The sequence below is a fragment of the Chiloscyllium plagiosum genome, chromosome 21, assembly GCF_004010195.1.
Source record: "Chiloscyllium plagiosum isolate BGI_BamShark_2017 chromosome 21, ASM401019v2, whole genome shotgun sequence".
Lineage (NCBI taxonomy): Eukaryota > Metazoa > Chordata > Chondrichthyes > Orectolobiformes > Hemiscylliidae > Chiloscyllium > Chiloscyllium plagiosum.
The window spans coordinates 41815083-41836611 of record NC_057730.1 but is presented as its reverse complement, the minus strand read 5'-3'; the positions used below and the strand labels follow the sequence as shown (position 1 = coordinate 41836611).

Genomic DNA, 21529 nt, shown 5'->3' with positions numbered 1-21529 from the left:
TAATGGCTTCACCAGCTGTTTTGTGAATGCATGCGTTATTGTGGGAAAGTGCAGAATTTGTGTGCAAGATGTGGCTTCTACTTGTGTGAGAAAATGGAGTACAGATTGTGCAAGCTGGGTGAGAAGGAAGTGGGGTGAAGTGCACAGTACTGATTGCAGGGAAGTGAATGGAAGCAGGGGATTGTTGCAAATCATAGAAACATAGAAGGTAGGAACAGGAGGACAACTAATATTTTTACCATGAAAAATCAGCTGAGATAATTAAACTTGCATGCAAACATACGATATAAGAGCAGAAGTAGAACATTTGGCCACGTGAGCCTCCTCTGCCATTCAATAAGATAGTAGCTGATCTATTTGTGTTGAGTTTCATAATTTTCCTCTATCCTTTGATAAGATTTGATTCCCCTGCCTGACAAGACTATCCTCCTTTATCTCAAATGTTTTCAATGAAATTACCTCCAGTGTTTTCTGAGGTAGAGTTCCAAAATTTCACTACCCTTTGAGAAAGAAAAAAGAACTTCTCATCTTGTCCTGAAAGGGCAATACTTAATTTAATTCAATAGTTCGTATTTTTTGACTGACCCACAAAAAGAAGCATCCTTTCCACATCCACTTTGACAAGACCATTCCAGAACTTGTTCACTTCAGTCCTCACTCTGCTAAACTCCAATAGATACAAGCTTAGTCTATCCTCATAAGATAACCTGCTCAGTCCAAGTATCAATCTAGTAAATCCTCTAAACTGCCTCCTGTGCATTTCCATCCTTCCTTAAATAAGGAAACGAAAATTGCACACAGTATTTGAGATGCGATCCAACAAAGCACCAAATGACTGAAGCATAGCATCCTTATTATTGTGTTCAACTTTCTCAGAATAAAAGATACCATCCCAATTCTTGATTATGTGCTGTAACTTTAAATCAACATTTTGTAATTTGCGTACCAGTTCACCTAAATCCCTCTGCATTCTGTAGTTCTTCTCAATTTAAATCAGAATTTTAAAAAAAAACTCCTCCTAAATTAACAACTTCATATTTTCCTACATTATATTCCGTTCTGCCAGATTTTGCCAACTTACTTAACCTATCTATATCTGTCTACAACTTCTTTATCTTCTTCACAATGTACTTTCCCACCTAGCAAGTGTCATCGGTGAACTTAGTATTCCTTCAGTCCTTGATAAAGTCATTAATGTCAATTGTAAAAAATGTAGATCTCAGTACAGATTGCACAACAGGACTCCACTCATCATATTCCCTCCAATCAGATAAAGACTCACTTATGCATACTATCTGTTTTCTGCCAGCCAGGCAACTAAATTCGATCCATGAGCTTTTATTTTCTGCAATAACCTTTGATGTGACATCTTATCAAATGCCTTCTGGAAATTCAAGTATAGATGTTTACAGGCTCCCCTTTATTCACAGTAAACATTACTCCTTTTCTCATAGATAATCTAAACCTTATGATATACGATCCCTATTCTCCACTCGACCCATCTCATTCCCCAAAAACAAAGCCAACTGTACCTCCTTCCTCACTGAGTCAGAAACATACTGGTGAAGAAAATCCTCCTAAACATCCTTCAGAAATTTTTCTCCCTCTCTGCTCTTTATACTATGACTATTCCAACTTATATGCAGATAGTTAAAGCACCTATTGCCTGTAAACTTTCTTCAAATTAGATCCTCTACATTTTTCCTATGAGATGGTGTCCTACAGAATGCAGAAGTGGTGTAAAGGAATTTTTCTTGTTTCTTAACTAAAACCAAATAGATTATGTTCTTGGCCCTTCTAAATATCTCTGCCTCGGCCCTATAATATTTTAATTAACCACTTCTGCCAATCATGCTGCTTTCTTTCATTGCCTGTCTCTCTTCCTTTGTATGTAGGAATGTTTCAAATGCAGGTTAGCTTTATCTGAGCTAGATCTCTTTTGTGATCACATCATATACCTACGTACCCATTAGTGCTTGCAGCTCACTCATCTTGTTTACAATACTTTATGTGTTTATGTACTGGCACTGAAAATCTAAATTGAATTTTATTTATTCCCTGTTAGCGTAATTCCTTGTTATTTCTTACTCCAGTGTTTCACAATGTTTTGTATACCTTGCTCATTCTTTCCAATGCTACACTCTTGTTTCAGTCCCCTAACAAATTAATTTAGACTCTTTCACAAAGAACTAGGGAAGCGTCAATGAGGATATTGGTACAAGCCATTGTGAGCTTCAAAAATATGATTTGAAGATACATATATTGTCTGCAGAAAGTCCACTTCCCCTTGAACGTAAAACAAAGTGTCCAGGGCTATGGGCCAAGAGCTAGAAAATGGGATGATTGTTGTCGTGTCTTAGTTGACCAGTCTGGACATAACAGGCTGAATAGCCTCCTTTTATGCTGTAAAGATCTATAAGAATCAGTCCAAATGTCTCAAAAATGGAAAACCTGATTCACATATTACAATTTTTCCACTGTGACCATTCATTTAATATATGAATTGAAAAAATATAGATCATGTTTAAAGTCTGCCAATGTGATCTATAATTAATTATATTTTTCTCTAATTTGAAGTGGGTCATTTTTATTCTGTTGTCAACTCATACTTACTTCAATGCCAGTAAAGCATTTTCTATCTTATCTCTATCAATAACTCTTGCCCATCTTCTGAGACAACGTGGTAACACCCCAGTTATTCAGGCAGTAATCTCAACTCACTGTTATAATTACTTTTAATGGAAGAACAAAGTGGGACATTCCCAAATTTCATCTTTGAGTGAAACTACAATAGAGACAGCAAATCAATACAATTGTAACATTTGTTGGACTCCTGACAATATGCTCAATAGCTCATTTTGGAAACTATTTGGAAAATCTAATTTCACCTGAAGGGACATACAGTATAAAAAACAAATTACTTAACAAGAGTCAAACCAGATCTTTGTTGAAACTCCTATATTCTATCTGGTTGAAGTTGAATCAAAGATTTACTTACAAGTGAATCACCAGTTCTGTAGTGTCTTTGCTGCAAAATCAAAACTTGTACAGTTCATTCCTGTATTTTTTGTAGTATATTGCAATTGACAATGATAAATCTCAATGATGTGACTGATCATATGACTCTAACATCAGTAAAAGAAGACACCAGTCTAGAATGAGTGTGTGAAGAGTGAAGTCTTGGACATGACACTAGAGATCTCTATTTGAGAATCTACTATGTACACATGTAAATAAAGGAGTGTTTTAGCAGTTTCAGAGTTGAGACCCTTACTTAGAGATAAGGAGCAAGTAGCCTCAGTGACCATGTATGTACAGATACGCACAGCTTGAGATACCCCAGATCAATATATCAATGTGCAGGTCGCAGTATTGGCTTAAAACAGAAAATAAAATATCGTAGCAGCTAGGAGAAAAAAAAATCCTCCAGAGCCAAGCTCTGAAGTTAAAACAGATTGCAAGGGACAGAGTTGTAAAGGGAAAGCTCTGAAGACAGCAAAAAACAACTTCAGAAGACTTTGAAACCTAGCCAGAACCAGCAAACTCTGGAGAAGAAAAACAAAGGAGTAGAACTCTTTGACTGTAACAAGGAAAAACCCAAGTACTCACTCAGGTCAGTCAGGCATGATAGTCTGCAGGGATGGCAGCTCTGGTAGAGACCTTGCCATTACATCAACCATTTGATAATGCAGATGATCCACAACAAGGTCAGAAGTGAGAGCTCTGGAAACAGTAATTTCATTGCTACAGAGCCATGTGAAAGAACAGCAAAATCCAATCAGCATTTATATGTTGTGGATCCAATAGCTGATGAATACAAGTGATGAAAACTTATGTGCCAATAGAGATTGGGTGATAAAACAGACAAGATTCAATCAGCAATTTCATCATTCAGGAGAACTGATAAGTTCTCTTAACAGATTTATATCATGTAGCAGGATATTGTGGGTTGGAGCTTTGAAGGGTGAATTGATTAGAGACAGTATAGTAGTTGGTGTGACGGATGAGAAGGTGTCAGATTTTCTTCAATTCAAGAAGGATTTAACATTGGAACAAGCTATCTCATTCACTAACTCCGCAGTCATCAGGGCCCAAAATCAGCCATATTGCGAGGAAACATCAGGAATTATTCTGATATGGTTGGTTGGATATCCCCCAAGAATTGCTATCTACCTCCTGAAAGCCCACCAATCAGTGTCATTGACCACGTTAAGTTGTATGACATGTGGCTTCAAACAGAATCACTCATGCATGGCATGTCCAGCAAAAGGAGCTGAGTTCTATTAACATGGCCACTTGGAATAATTTAGAAAATATTGTAACATAGCCCTGTTTGCAAGCAGAAGGTACTTAATTCTAAGTAATCACATAAGCCTTTCCAATGCTTCTTCTGAGAGTTCCGTATTCACTTTCTCAGAGGTTGAGGAGATAGCTTTTGGAAGAGCCAACGATTGCTCTGCGGTAATGGTGGACATGTTGGCAGTACCTGCAAGACAAAAGGGACAGAAGGCATCACAGCAATGGTTAGAAATGAAAACTTTTAGACCATTAGATATGTGAAAGGTCTGCAACATAAGACTCAAGGAGCAATTGGCACATTTTTCTATTTCTTGATCTACAGAAACATGGGAAGGAGCTCTAAACAAAATGAGAACCCATTGAGTTAGGAGCAAGGTACTGGCATGGATAGAGGATTGGCTGACAGGCAGGAGGCAGAGAGTGGAAATAAAGGTTATTTTTCAGGTTGGCAGCTAGTGACTTAGTAGAGTTCCACAGGAGTCCGTGGTGGAACCACAACTATTCATGCTATACATTAAGATTTTGGATGAAGAAACCGAGGACAGAGTCATAGAGTCATACAGTATGGAAACAGACTCTTCAATCCAACCAGTCCATGCCAAACATCATCCCAAACTAAACTACTCCCACCTACCTGTTCCTGGCCCATAACTCTCCAAACCTTTCCTATTCATGTACTTATCCAAATGTCTTTGAAACATTGTAATTGTACCCACATCCACAACTTCCTCGGGAAGTTGATTCCAACGTGAACCATCCTCTGTGTAAATAAAATTGTCCCTTGTATCTTTTTTAAATCTCTCTCATTTCACCTTAAAAATGTGCTCCCTAGTCTTGAAATCCCCCATTAACCATATTTATACCCCTCATTATTTAATAAATCTTCTTTAAGGTCGCCTCTCAATCTCCTATGCTCCAGTAAAAAAAACCTATCCAGCCTTTCTTTATAAAACAAACCTTCCATACCAGCAACTTTCTGGTAAATCTCTTCTGAACCCTCTCCAGTTTAATAATATCCAATAGATAGAGGGGCTGGTAATGTTGAGGAAGCAGGGAAACTGCAGAAGGACTTGGACAGACCAGGAAAGTGGGCAAAGAAGTGTCACATAGAATACAATGTGGGAAAGTGTGTGAGCTTTAAAATTACGATTTGAAGATGATGAGGAATTTCTTTATCCAGGGGTTGGTGAATCTGGAACTCATTGCTGCAGAAGGCAGTGGAGGTCAAGTCATTGAATGTTTTTAAGATAGAGATAGATAGGATCTTGATTAGTGAAGGTATCAAGGATTATGGGTAGAAAGCAGGAGAACAGTGTTGAAATGTATCAGCCATGTTTGAATGATGGAGCAGATTCAGTGGGCCAAAAAGCCTAATTTTGCTCCTATCTTAGGTTCTATGGCTGATAGAGGTTGAGAGAAAGTGAGAATTACAGATGCTGAAGAGTCAGAGTTGAAAAGTGTGGTGCTGGAAAAGCATAACAGGTGAGGCAGCATTCAAGGAGCAGAAGAGTTAATGTTTTGGACATTAGCCCTTCATCATTCCTGTATGCCCAAAACATTGACCCTCCTGCTCCTCGGTTGTTGTCTGACCTGCTGTGCTTTTCCAGCGCCACACCTTTCGACTCTATGGCCTTTGGTTGAATAGACATTTCAAGAGTTTATAGAAAAATGTAATTTCTCTGGACTTTATAACAGACAATGTTGGGAAACAGACTGAAATTTTGTTTTGATGTTTGTGTCAAGATATTTCTTTGGTGTATGTAGGGCTTGTGTTTTTTGTTTTCTTTTGTGTAATAAACAATGCTCTATTATTAAAGAAGTTCTGTTGCCTTTAGTGACTAATCACCATATTAACTAACCACACAAAATACATTCTGGTAACTGACTTGTGAAGCAGTACTGACAGCTGGGAACATAACAGTAAACATAATGGACCTTTGTCTCCTTATTTTGATAATTTGACTTCTAAACTGGACAAGTAATGTCAAAATTCCTTCAGAGATTAATGTTACCATTCAACATTCTTCCTTCTAGTTATAATACACCTGTTACCTGAGGAATTTAAAGTTATATTTGAAACACTCATAACTGACGTCATTACTCTGACTTACTTTCTTATATAAGCATTTATCATATTTAACATTGAGACTCTAAACAGCAAATTGAGAATGTAAATTATCTTGAAAACAATAAAATGTTTTTTGCACAATGCAAATTTAAAATACTATACATTTAGCCTTTTCCAAATGGATATAGGTGAGAGTATGATTCCCATCTTCTGTTGGCAACAGTTCGGAAAAGGTCACATGAACTGAGTTCTTTAACAGAAACGATGGATTGTATCTGTGGTATCAAATGAAGCAATGAGAATGTCTACAATTAATCTTGTTTCCACTGGATTTGTTCTGTTCCTGTGTTTAATGACATTAGTTTGAGGTACCTTTGGGAACAGAACACATCCAAAAAAAGTACCCCATTTTGTATTTTTGAAGTAAAATGGTTATTTTTGCAATATTATATTCATTTGCTACTAAGAAATGCAGATCACTTCATCTGATCAGGAAAATTCTTTACCTTGTGTTTTAAGGCAATACTGCTACCTGCACATGGGGTTACTGATCTGGACAATCTCTCAGCTGTGGATATCTGCATATACACTCTCCCTGTGATTATTTTCTCCTTATCTTTAAAGCTCTTCAACTCTTTATGAATTGTAACACCCCTTTATTGTCATTTGAACAATAAAGGTTAGAAAACATAATGCTCCATGGTAATGTATACGACTTCTCTCTTCACATGCATATTTTAGACTGTGCCTTCTTGCTTACTGATGTCAGTCATGTGATCAGTTATACAATCATCATCTATATGAACATTATTATGACACATCTTTCCCCCTGCTCCCCCACTTTGTCCTTACTTGTTCTAAGGTATTCCAGTGTTTTTACCTACTTGCATAGACTTTGTAATCATAAATATCATTATGAACGGGGTGGCACGGTGGCTCAGTGGTTAGCACTGCTGCCTCACAGCACCAGGGTCCCAGGTTCGATTCCAGCCTTGGGCAACTGTCTGTGTGGAGTTTGCACATTCTCCCTCTGTCTGCGTGGGTTTCCTCCCACAGTCCAAAGATGTGTAGGTCGGGTGAATTGTCCATGCTAAATTAGTCAGAGGGAAATGGGTCTGGGTGGGTTACTCTTCGGAGGGTTGGTGTGGACTTGTTGGGCCGCAGGGCCTGTTTCTACATTGTAGGGAATCTAATCTATTATCACTATCAGTCCCTTCAATCTCATTAATATCTAAATCTCACAGGGCAAGATGTTGGATGTTTAAGTTGCAGAGTAATGTAATACCCCTGCTTCAATTTGCCTTAACCTTCAAATAGTTTTGGAAATTCTTGTCAAAATTGTGTCCCATCTTCATTCTGAAGTACTGCATCTATTTTCTTGAAGAAACCTAGACAAATTCATTTCTGCTGAACAGCAAGATGTTCTGATTTATCGGCATGCATAATATTTGTCTGACATTTGTAACTAAGTTTCAGGGTGATTTGTGCATGCACCTAAAGATCTATGCCTCCTGACATTTCAAGTTTTATGTTAGCTGGTCTGACTCACAGGCTTTGGCCACGATAGGCTGGCTACCTGTAATTAAACAATTGCTCCTTTGTCAAGTTCAAATTCTATTCCAAACACTTGTTTGGATGTCATGAGGACCCCTTCTGAGGAAGTGTCACTGGACCTGAAACATTAACTCCAGCTTCTCGCCACAGATGCTGTCAGACCTGCTAAACTTTTCCAGCAATTTTTGTTTTTGTTTCTGACTGACAACATCCGTAGTTCTTTTGGTTTTTACTTGCATAGATGGTCCTGAGTCAGTTATGATTCTCTTAACTCTTCTCTAGGAGTGTTATCTTCACTTTTTATTCTGTCTTTAACTTTCTGAACATTATCCTTGTTGCGTGTTGTCCATTTTATAGGAAATATCCATTTTGCCACTCCACTTCTTTGGCTTTGAGGTGATGAAGGTGCTGTCATCCTACAATGTTTACTAAAGTGTCCCAAATGACCATGTTTATAGCACTCAGCTCCGCGTGCTGGATATTAAATGCAAGAATGATTCTGTTTGGAGCCGAATCTTGTACAACTTAACACGGTCAATGAAACTGATTCACCTTCACCTTCACCTTTCCTCATTGAAAAACACATCTTTCTTGAAGTTTAACAAGAGGAGAATACTTTAAAGAGACCATGGAAGTCCTGTCATTGTAATGAGCCCTGTTGCTGAGTTTATTACCATATATATTCATTTTAAATATTAAACTTAAAGTCCTTTGAGCGTGTGCTTGAAAAGTGAATTGAATACAGAAGCATGTTTTGTCGACTTTTTTTGTCAGATACTGTTAAATATAATTTTTGACATAACCTTTGGCGGCATTGAATTCAAAGGGAATATTCTTAGGCCCTACTGAGAGTCTTTGGTAGGTGGTAATTATGGTATAATGTTGAATTGCATTATTGCAAAGGTAGTTCTTCAGGTTTTTTTACTATGAATAGTGGGCATCTCATTTATCTAAATATCCCCACCAGGAGTGATGATTGCACTTTATGAATATAATATGCTTTTGTATGTCTTGAAGTTGTAAAGGTACGAACATAATGCTCTTTCTTTCTTTGCATTGTTGTAGAATTATACTTCAGAACTTCACTTGTTTGCCTTATGGTTAAAGGGTACAAAATGATATCATTATCTGGACACATTCCCTGCAGGAGATTGAACATTTGAGCAGAACCTATGATAGCGTGAATTGTGCATGACCTATAGAAAACAAGGTTTCAGCAGGACAAATGGCCACGACTCATCCTGCTGCTTTTCTCTTACCTTATTGTCTATTTATCTTTTTGGAATGAGTAAGTGATTCACATATCATTTATCACTTCAAGGAACTTTTCTTTTTTTCTTGAAACAACATTTGTGCACATGAATAATTGGTACTCTTTAATATCATTAAATATCAGAGTGGACTATTAATACTTATAATCTCAGCTAAAACTACACAGAAATTTCACAGATTTATCACTCACCGGATGCTGTGAAGGATTGCTCAATGAACATATGCACTTCTCTACAGTTCTGATGTTGAATTCATGCCCCTGAGTCTTATGAGATTAGTTTTTTGATGAGAGGTGAGAATTGGAAGAAATTATTAACTCCTTTATCATGTTTAAAGTTTAATCCTTGCACTCACCTGCCTTGGAGACTGAATATATCGGGTAGAGTTCATGCAGTATTTTATCAATCTGCCATTTTGTGCCTTTGTATTTCTGCACCCTCCCCACTCCCACCCCACTCCTCACACATTGTAAGTAATTTAATAGCTGATGAATAATTCTCAGCAATTCCTACACCAACAGAATGTTGAGTACAATTATTTTGTGTAAGCACCATTTTAGTTTCAGAACAACTATTACTGCTGCTGACTAGCAGTTTTGTGCTTCAGAGCTCAGTGGATTTTTGCTGCCTTTTCAACCACATTGGTTTCTCTTTGTTATGGCCCCTTTCTCAGTTTGTCTGTACCATTTCCTCTTTGCTGTTTTTGCTCCAACTGGCAGAGGTAGAATTGCCAATACTAGTTGAAAGTATTGCTGGACATTTTATCACATGATCTCATACCTTGAAGTGACCAGTTTGTAAAACAGCCTTTCTTTATATCGACCAATCCTTTTATAACTAAAATATGAAAATGTTGGCTGAAACTGAAAAAAAAAACATGCATTTCCTTTACACTCCTCTGAATTTTCTTCTGGGTTACTTGCATCAGTGTGGAGACTAAAAGTTTTTAGCACATAGGAAAATTTCTTTGGCCTGCCAGGAGAAGAATCATATTCAACTTGAAACATCTACTCAGTCTCTCTTTACACAAATACGTCTAGACTTGCTGAATATTTCTAGCACTTTATGTCTTTATTTGTTAAAACACAGCTTGCTGAAGAAGGAGGGTTGAATATTTGAAGTGGTGTATGTAGAATCATCGAATCCCGACAGTATGAAAGCCTGCCATTTGGTCCACAATGACACTCTGAAGAGCAACCCGATCCAGCTCGCTACCTTATCTATGCATTTCCTGTGGCTAACTACCTAACCTACACATCCCTGGACACTATGGGCAAATTAGCATGGCTAATCCATCTAACCTGCCTATATTTGGACTGTGGAAGGAAACCAGAGCACCTGGAAGAAACCCACACAGACACAGGGAGGAATTGTATACAGTCACCCAAGGATGGAATCAAACCCAGATCCCAGGCACTGTGAGATAGCAACGCTAACCACTGAGCCACCGTGCTGCCCTGTGTTTCAGAAGCTGTCAGTTTCTGAATCCATGAGGGGAGGTGGGTATTCTTTGGGCAGCCAGTTAAGGGCTCACCCAAGTCAATGTGATCTTTAGTTAACATTCCCTGACCATACACACCCCATCCTGGAGGCAGGCTGTAACCAGAAAATAAATCAAATTCCCGTTTCTGCCTCCAGGACAAAACTTCTTCAAGGTAGCCTAGGCAAAATGATTCCTACCCTTCTTTTCATGTTGAATGAAAGCATCAGAACTCCCTTGGCTGTGATTGTTTTTCCACTTTAAAATCCATTATTCTTAGAATGTACACATGCTTCAAAGATGACATAATCTGGTTAAATCAGTCAGGGAAATATCTCCTTTGCAGTGATGTCTGTTTGACTTCTGGCTTCATTTCAGAATTCTGTGATTCAGTTATTCAGTTAGGTTAAAGCTAATGTCCACTATGGACTTTCTCGATTATCATGGCTTGGTATGTAACAATGAAGCATTGGGATGAGAATTGAATCTGAAAATTCAGAGTCAAATCTAAAACAAATTCAATACTAAAACAATCAACTCTTACTGCTCCCAACGTTTGCTGGCAGGTATATGTAATAATTCAGTTATTATTATTTCTACCTCCTCTGGATCTAGCATTTGTGTTGTTATTGTCCCAACACCATTCCCTTTTGCTTAGACCTTCATTCCTTGATCATTTAATCCTGCATTGCATCTTATGACAGAACTGGCCTTTTGAGGCTGGGTTTTCAAATTGGACTAGTAGAAAACGAGGACTGCAGATGCTGGAGCTCAGAGTTGAGAGTGTGGTGCTGGTCAGGGTCAGGCAGCATCCGTGGAGCAGGAGAATCGACTTCATCAGGAAGGCCTTATGCCCAAAACGTCAATTCTCTTGCCCCTCGGATGCTGCCTGACCCACTGTGCTTTTCCAGCACCACACTCTCGACTTTTCAATTTGGAGTCAGATCTGTGCACTCAGATGAACTCCAAGTCCTGTTCCCATGGTTGAACTGTGTGCACTCTTGTGACATTAATTTTTTAAATTCAAATGCCCTAATTGACCCCAGAAAGTGATCTCAGCACCCAATTAGTGGCACCAAGCATTTCAGGAAATAAGGAGTTACCTGCCTGGGGCCAATGGCAAAGGCAAGTGGCAGCATATTGAGGCCTGCAGCTGCATTGGTGAAAATAGCGGGCAGCTCTTCTTTTCTGCACCACTGATTATCATTTGTCTGATAGGTCCTCAACATAGTCACCTTGGGAAAAGATAGATTGGTGCTCAGACAAACCCAACAAAGTACTGGTTTCCACCTGCCTTTGCAAACATCTGGCTCTGAATTGTAAACACATCTTTGTAATAACGCTTAGTACACCAATGTAACTTGTATCTGATTGCTATTATGCAATAAATTGCAACTTTTTTAAGAGGAGACCCTCTTCTCATTTGGCTACCTAGTGGTTTTCGTCTACCATGCTAGACATAGCAGGCCCTCTAGATCACAATCTAAACGAGGATGGTGGCAGGTTTGTATTGACTTATTAGTGATCAACTGTTCAGCTAGTTCATACAATATCGTGCCAGTTGTGGTCACCTGAAGATTTAATTTAGCCACGCTATTACAAACAGTAAACAGCAGTGAGAATTGGAATGAGGAATTTAGTTGTAAAGATCAAATTCCAGTGAACCCAAAAGAAATTTTTAGTTACAGCTTTAAAAATGATTTTGCAGACAGTCAGCAGCAGAAGGAGCTAAACAATCAAGAGTCTTACAAAATACAAACTTATGGCAAAATTCTATGAGGGACCAACTGCAGTCAAAGGAAAGGCGCTGGCAAGTATGAGCTGGAAAGTATGTTCAGCAGGCACACTTGGCAGTTTAGATTAATCAGATTGCGACCAATTAATCCCGATTAGGTGTTCAACCTGAGAGTGATTGGACATCACTGTATATGTACATGGACTTCAGTAAAGCCTTTGATAAGGTTCCACATGCTAGGCTGTTGAAGAAAATGCAGAGGCATGGGTTTGATGGTAATTTAGCAGTTTGGATTAGAAACTGGCTTTCTGCAGGAAGGCAGCGAGTGGTGGTTGATGGAAAATATTCAGCCTGGAGTCCAGTTACTAGTGGTGTGCCACCAGGGTCTGGTTTGGGACCATTGTTGTTTGTCATTTTTATAAATGACTTGGACGCAGACATAGGTGGATGATTCAGTAAGTTTGCAGATGACAGTTAAGTTGGTGGAGTAGTGGACGATGTGAAAGAATGTTGCAGGTTGCAGGGGGAATTGGATAAACTGCAGAATTGGGCTGAGAAGTATCAAATGGAGTTCAATGAAAATAAATGTGAGGTAATTCACTTTGGTAAGAATAATAGGAAGGCAGAATACTGGGTCAATGGAAGGATTCTTGGTAGTGTGGGTGTGCAGAGGAATCTTGCAGTTCATGTACATAGATCCCTGAAAGTTGTCACCCACGTTGATAGTGTTAGGTTTTATTGGTAGACGGACTGAGTTCCGGAGTCATAATGTCATGCTACAACTATACAAAACGGTAGTGCGGCCCCACTTGGAATATTGTGTACAGTTCTGGTCGCCCCATTTCAGGAAGGATATGAAAGCATTGGAAAAGGTGCAGAGGAGGTTTACCAAGATGTTGCCTGGTCTGGAGGGAAGGTCTTATGAGGAAAGGTTGAGAGACTTGGGTCTATTCTCATTGGAGAGAAGAAGGCTAAGAGGGGATTTGTTAGAGACATACAAGATGATCAGAGGATTAGATAGGATAGACAGTGAAAGTCTTTTTCCTAGGATGATGATGTCAGCTTGTACAAGGGAGCATAGCTACAAATTGAGGGGTGTTAGATTTAAGACAGATGTCAGAGGTAGGTTCTTTACTCAGAGAGTGGTAAGGGCATAGAATGCCCTGCCTGCCAATGTAGTTAACACAACCACATTACGGGCATTTAAACAGTCCTTAGGTAAGCATATAGATGATGATGGGATAGTGTAGGGTGATAGGCTTAGATTAGTTCACAGGTCAGCGCAACATCAAAGGTCGAAGGGCCTGTTCTGCGCTGTATTGTTCTATGTTCTATCTTCTATAGATGGTCTGTGAGCAAAGTTGAAAGCAATGATTGGAAAGGGCAAATCTTTAAGAAAACAGCACGTTGGCAAACTGAGAAATCCAGGAGTAAATGATGTATTTACAGTTCAGAGCCAGCTTGGCAGTAGTAGCAGGTGAAAGCCAGTATAGTATATTGTAGTGTGACATAACTAAAAGCCTTTGAAACAAGTGAATGAAGCAACATTACTATATTGCAGGATTGAAAATCATTAAGAAAAGGAAAGTGGAACAGCATTGCCATGCAGCAGATTTAAAAGATTCTTAGGCAAGGAAAATAAAGCAGCATTGAGATACTGTAGAATTGAAAAGCTTTAAAATGAGAAGAGTAAATAATAACATAGGAAGGATTGGCAACAGACATAAAATTGCCAGGAAAGTTTAGTTTTCAACGTGGACCAAATGGAATTGGGCATTTTTGTGAAAACAGATCTTAAGATACAGAATTGTTTCCGAACAAGACACTAAGTTTCCAGCAGAACAAGTAAACACCCTTTTGGATTCAGTTGGGATTACAGCTCACCAAGGCACAAAAGAACGAAAATATACTTTGGATGAAGTCTTTCAATCTTTTGACAATTACTTGAATCTCTGAACAAATGACATTCTTGAAGGAGCAAGCTGAGTGGAAAATTTCAGGATCCAGGGAATCGACAATTAATTTAATTCACCATCTCATCAGATCAGTGAGATAGTGTAACTCTGGAGCTTTAAAATCTGAACAGACAGAATTGTTCTTTGAATTACTGATAAATCTTGGTCAGACATACTACTTAGTCAGATGTCCAAAGAAGAATGGACTTCGGAGAGAGTTATTCAGATGGTGAGTCAAGTCCTAAAGCAACACACCTCAATACTAAAAAAAAGATCAACCTTATTACAGGAGATCTGCAGAATCCATTCAGTATGTAAGGCACAAAAACTGGAAGGTTACAAAGACACAAATGAGAAATCAGTGCAGAGTCAGCCAGATAGCAGATCAGTGGTGCTGGAAGAGCACAGCAGTTCAGGCAGCATCCAAGGAGCTTCGAAATCGACGTTTCGGGCAAAAGCCCTTTGCCCGAAACGTCGATTTCGAAGCTCCTTGGATGCTGCCTGAACTGCTGTGCTCTTCCAGCACAACTAATCCAGAATTTTGTTTCCAGCATCTGCAGTCATTGTTTTTACCAGATAGCAGATCAGGTCAGTGTCAGCACAATGTTCAGAATATTTTTTTTAATAAACTACATTTGTAAAATAATAAATCACTTCTAGAAGATGAGAAGAAGTAGGACAAAATTATAGACCCTGAAAAGGTCAAATAACAGTACAACCCTGTCATGGCAACCACTGCAAGACGTATCAGAGAGTCGACTGAATATCACCATTACATGTGGGGACACCACCCACCATGTATGCAACACGTCCTCATGTGACTTCACCAACATTATCTATCTCTTACGCTGCAGACAAGGATGCCCAGAGGCATTGTACATTGGAGAGAATAAGCAGACGCTACAACAACAGGTGAATGGACACCGCACAATTGCCAGACAGGAATGTTCTCTCCCAGTCGGGGAACACTTCAGCGGTCAGGGACATTCAGCCTTGGATCTTCAGGTAACTATCCTCCAAGGCAGACTTCAGGATACAAAACAACACAGAGTGGCCAAGCAGAGGCTGATAGCTAAGTTCGATACTCATGGGGATGACCTCAACTGGGACATTGGGTTCATGTTAAAACCACAGGTGACCCCACTATACTATACACACACAAGCAAACATACCCACACACTCTTACATACCCGTGCAGGTCGTCTCTTATTCACATGCTCTCTCTCATACACACACATGCAACCCCCTCCCCCCACACTCACACCCAAGCACACACTCTCTCACAGGCTTATAATTCATCACACTCACACACACACTACCAAACATGCACACATGTAAAAACACAGTCTCTCATGCGCACTCATGCTCTCTCTCTCTCTCTCTCTCCCTTCCTCTCCCTCCCTCACATGCATGCACACAGACATATAAGTATATGGGGTGAATTTGCATTTGTAGAATTGTATTTGCAGACCCATTCTATTTTGCTCAAAAAGCACACAATCTGCAGGCAGTCAATGCAGACAGTCAATCCATATAACATTTTATCAATTCCTACTTTGGAAATAGAACCAGTCTGACTCAAGGTTGGAATACAGACAGATCTAACTCACACCTTTAGTACGTTGCTGAGATGTCATCTTGTTTTTATAAAATCTTAGGTTATCACAAGAACGTGACTTAAAAGAACTACTGGGATTTACATATTAATGAACTGAAACCTGCAACCCAAACTAAAAGATGAAAGACTTAACAGCAATCTAGATTTGTTCAATATATCATTTCAGTTGCATGACACTGTAATCTTTTGTGATAAATTCTATGTCATAAGATCCTGTTCCTCAGCTCTCTGATGAAGGAAAAGCCCTCTGAAAGTTAGTACTTCCAAATAAACCTGTTGGACTATAGCTTGATGTTGTGTGATTTTTAACTTTAATCAAATAAAGACATTGTTGAAGTTGAGCAACATACAATGGAAGAGAAGTCAAATATATTCCCAGGAGAAATTAATGATCCAAACTGAACATTTTGGCAAGAAAATGTTTATGCCAATTACATCTCACTAATTTTAGATTTGATGCGGTGGTGAGTGTTACTATATTGTCGAACTAACAAACCACAGGGGAGGAAACAGTTCACAGCCCACAACATTGTCCAAATGATATACCAATTGAGATTAAGGGAATGCTGCAAGGGATGTAAAGAATATAAAATGGAGATGCACATCATAATCAAGAATTCTCACTTTTTGAGCATGAATCCTGACCTCAACCTTATCCACATGGCAGAAGAAATTAACTAGTTACAGTCTGCGAAGAACAGGTCAAAAACAGCCAGTTAAGCCAAGCCAGTTCGAAGAAATGCCAGTCAGGCAACAAATGGTCAAGGAGCAGCCAGTTATGGAACCACAACTGAAGGAAATGTGGTTATTTAACAAATAGTTGTTGAACAATCAGTAAGAACCAATTAGTAGAAAATTTCATTAGCCTTCCACAAGAAAGTGTCCATTGGGATTACCGAAGTTGGCAGAAAAGAATTGTCAATAGGTTGGAAATCTGTAATTACATGGGGCTGACAGAAATGTATTCTATTTCTATTAACACTGAAAAGAATTCAGATGACATTTGTGAGAAAATGCAAATTATGAGAAAGATAATGAGCAGTGTAACCCATTTGAGTTGCATTGATGAATCTTTGACTGAAGTCATTCAGCCAGTGACATAGTCGGGTGAACAATTTGTTATAACAGATTCAAATTTGATTTCAGATGATATGATGACACACAAGTTCAAGAAGAAAATTGAAATTGTTAGTTTTTCAAGGAAGAACCATCAGTACCAATAACAGCGATAATGCTGATTAAGTAGCAATTCTCAAATAGCATGTCCTGACGAAGGAAACATTTTGGGTACACCACCACAGAAGGTGAATGCAAACTTCCAACGTAATCAACAAGTTGAAGATAAGTCCACATACATAGTACAGATTGACTGGGAGATTGAGAATAAAAATTTTCTTACATAGTTGTGGTTCTGTTCGCCGAGCTGGGAATTTGTGTTGCAGACATTTTGTCCCCTGTCTAGGTGACATCCCCACTGCTTGGGAGCCTCCTGTGAAGCGCTTCAGTGTTGTTTCCTCCGGCATTTATAGTGATTTGTCTCTGCTGCTTCCGGTTGTCAGTTCCAGCTGTCCGCTGCAGTGGCTGGCTGCAGTGAACTACAAAAGCAACCACCCCAACACACAAAAGAAGTTGCATCAAGACACTGTTCAAAAGGGCCACAACACACTGCAGCACACCAGAACTGCAAAAAGAGGAAGAAGAACATCTCTACAATGTATTCGCCAAAAACGGATACCCCCGCAATTTCATCAACAGATGCCTAAGGGAAAGACAACGGAATGAGGACATGCCACAATCCAAAGGACTAGCCACGTTACCATACATCAAGAACATTTCTGAACTGACATCCAGACTACTACGACCACTAGGACTCATAACAGCGCACAAACCAACAGCCACTCTCAGACACAACTCACCAGAACGAAGGACCCGATACCCAGCATGAGCAAAACCAACGTAGTGTATAAAATCCTATGCAAGGACTGCACAAAACACTGCGTAGGACAAACAGGAAAACAGCTAATGATCCGTATCCATGAACACCAACTAGACACAAAACGACATGACCAGCTATCCTTAGTAGCCACACACGCAGATGACAAGCAACGTGAGTTCAACTGGGACAACACTACGATTATAGGACAAGCCAAACAGAGATCAGTCAGTGAATTCCTAGAGGCATGGCACTCATCCACAGATTCAATCAATAAGCACATTGACCTGGACCCAATATACCGGCCACTGCAGCGGACAGCTGGAACTGATACCCTGGAGCGGCAGAGACAAACCACTATAAATGCCGGAAGAAACATCACAGAAGCGCTTCACAGGAGGTTCCCAAGCACTGAGGATGTCACCTAGATAGGGGACAAAATGTCTGCAACACAAATTCCCAGCTCAGCGAACAGAACCACAACAACGAACACCCGAGCTACAAATCTTCTCACAAACTTTGATTTTCTTACATAGGTTGAGGATAGTTGGATGCCACTCCATGTAAACGATCACTGAACTAAATGATCCATGTCCATAATTTTGAAACACGGTCAAGAAGACACTAACTTACACAAAAATACGGGATACAGTGAAGAAGAAATTGCCTACCTTAACCATATGTTGTAAATTATAAAATACTGCTTCAACTGCCACAAAGCTAGTCCCTTTTTTTTCTAAAAGCTGTTCCTTGGGTCAGGGATACTCTGTCCTTGATTCTTTTCAGAGGGATAATAAACCAGGCCGGGCTCCGATCAGTCTGGTTTGGTACACAGATGGAAAGGATTTTGAGAGGACTTTTGTTTATATGTAAACAGATGAGACTTCAGGCCAAAGGGGTAATGTTTTAGAAGTGACCTGTATAATGAAATGGAAGTGGTCAGCTCTCTAGCTGAACAGTTTAGTTCAGTCCTGAACTGGTAAGGAGTTCAATAGTGAGCTGTGTGGAAACTCTCGCTCTCTCTCTTTCTGCCCTTCACCTTCAACCTGTAAGCATGTGTTCCTTTCATACTGGTTTTCAAAGGAATTTTACTTATTGGGACTGTTGTCTACTTAAGTCTAGTTTAGATAGACTGAGTTCTGCAGAGGATCTTTATTCTGTTCTTTGTGTTTCATTGTGTGATTTTGAGAATAAATTTTGATTTAAACTCTATAGTCAACCTAGCTAACTTCGGGTAAATTTCATGTACACTTACCAAAATAAATTGCAAATTATTGGTCTGGGCTGTCTGCTTAAGAATGTTTTGAGTGGTCTGGCCTAGTCCATAACACAACAGTGGCTATTTTTCATGAAGGACATTCATGAGATTAAATGTCCTTTGATAATGTTATGGGATAATTACCTGTTTCAGCAGTTATGAATTAGTTTGTGGAGGAAATTCTAAATATTAAGGGTCGTCCAGATGGTATAATCAATCAATTGCCTGATTCAGCAAGACTGATATTCTTTGCAAGAGATATTCATGAGATAAAAGGTCTTATATGGAGAGAGACTTTACAAACGTTATTAGGATCCAGAACAAAATCAAATCAGCAATCGTCAAGCCAAATACAAACCAATATTGGAAGTCTGAAGAGAATGCATTCTGAAAGAACAGTGAACCCTCCAGATCCTCTGAACTTTTGAAGTCAGAGACCTAGGAAAAGATGGAATATCTTGCGTGCAACTATAAATATAAATTATGGAAAAAAAATCTTCAGGGTCAGAGGCTTTATCTGGCAATGGTTCTGATATGGGTTAATTCTGAAGATTACCTTAGGCTCTTAAGTAATCTGATGATGTCGTAAGTACTTGGTGGAGAATGGCAAAACAGCTATGAATCTCAAAAAGAGATAGATATTCCATTGAAGTTTCCATCATAGACTTTATAACAATGTCTCTTGCACCAATGAAACTTGAACCTAATCACTATCATCCAATAACCTAACATTTTGTTAAGTCAAGAGCCTTTTCACATTAGTCAGCTGACTGGGTTCCTTTAATGCACTGAACAAAGGAGGCACTGTTGATCCCAAAAGGAGGATGGTGGCAACAGCAAAGCTTTCTTATGTTGACTGAAAGTACAGTAGCAGTAATATTTCACAACCTCTTAACATTCGCCTGTACCTGTGTTTTTGTTTTTGCCGCTGTTTACCTAATAATTGCTTATCTCTGCTACCTAACTATGTGATCTGCCTGTATTGCTCATAAGACAAAGCTTTTCAATGTGCCTTGGTGCACGTGACAATAAATTCAATTCAATTCAGTAGTTGCACCGTTACAATAACAGCTACTTCATGGCCTTTTTATTTCCTGTCCAATTAGTGTCAGGAGGCACAATGATGAGCATGTGATGAAATTACATTTCCAGTAATTAATGGGAAAATCTAACCATGCAAGTTGAAGCACTCTTGGGAAGAGAATTGGTGGATGGTGAGGAATGGAAGGTGGATGATCAAAGGCTGAGCTCTGCTTTATGGACTGCTCCCTGCATGTGCTGTCATGGTCTGTGAGGTCCCTATAGCACCTTCCCTCCCAACACAAGGAAAACAACTTCTGGGAGAACCAAGCAATTGTGGTTGAAGATGGTAGAAGAGGTCAGGAGTAGGATGTCCTCCTGAATCCATAATAACATAACCAAGGCAGGAAAGGTGAGAACTGTGGCATCTTCATCTGTACTGTGACATAGATATCACACAGCCCCTTCAATTTGCCTTCTCCAATCTACTCTAGTTTATCTCTCTTCACACTCATTTCACTTGCTGATGCAGCCATCCCATTTCTTGCTGTCTGTGTTGTGATGATGCTGCTCCTTTAACAAAGTTACGTCATCCTTTGTTTTTTTTCGGAGAAGTCATAAAAGACACAGACTCTGAAAAGTCTGGGTTTGGATGGATTTTAGGACCTGTTTAATTAAAGCCAACATACTGCCTCAGGCAAAAAACTTTCAAGTTTAAAAAATACACTTGTACAATGAAAGGGGAATGACCAGTGCTCCCAGCTCAGCTTTACTCAGGTTTGGTTTGGTTTTAGCACAGTAGTGTTGTGAAGCTGTTGGACCCAAAGAAGCAGGCCCATGCTGGTAATCCCTCTCTGACTTCTCTCCTGTAAGACCCTGTGTTTTATTTTATCTTTTGTGCCAAGCGGTGTTTATGGGGATTGTTGCAAATATTAGGAACAGCATCATTAAGTTGGGATGGTCTGTTGGGTTTTCGGAGAGGTTAAGTTGTTCGGTATTCTGTTCTCTTTTGTTTGTGTTTCATTTAGTAATCTTGTAAATAAATTCTGTTTTGTTTAAAACTTAAGTGGTTTGACCAGCTGCATCCCTCCTGGAATATCCACCTTATACCTGCTTAAAACAACTAGCAAAGTTAACGTCTGGGCTACTTTCTTGAAATGTGTTGACGGGGTCTGGGGTGGTCCATAACAGTGTGTGTCTTCACTTCCCCACCTATCCAACTACCTCTTACATGCCTTATGCAATATCTTGCCTTTCTTTAGTGTCAACAAATTCTTTACATCCATTGAGTGAATTCATGATGTTTCTCTAATGTAGTGACCGCTTCTTTCCTTCTTT

General features: G+C 39.3%; 1 long non-coding RNA gene across 2 annotated transcripts in view; it reads right to left on the bottom strand.

The window, feature by feature from the left end:
- Positions 1 to 2370: 2370 nt before the first annotated feature.
- Positions 2371 to 21529, bottom strand: part of LOC122560796 — a 162841-nt gene continuing 143682 nt past the window's right edge. For both annotated transcript variants that reach the window (XR_006314813.1, XR_006314814.1), the window contains exon 4: positions 2371 to 4486. This is a non-coding gene — a long non-coding RNA (uncharacterized LOC122560796). The remainder of the gene's footprint in view (positions 4487 to 21529) is intronic.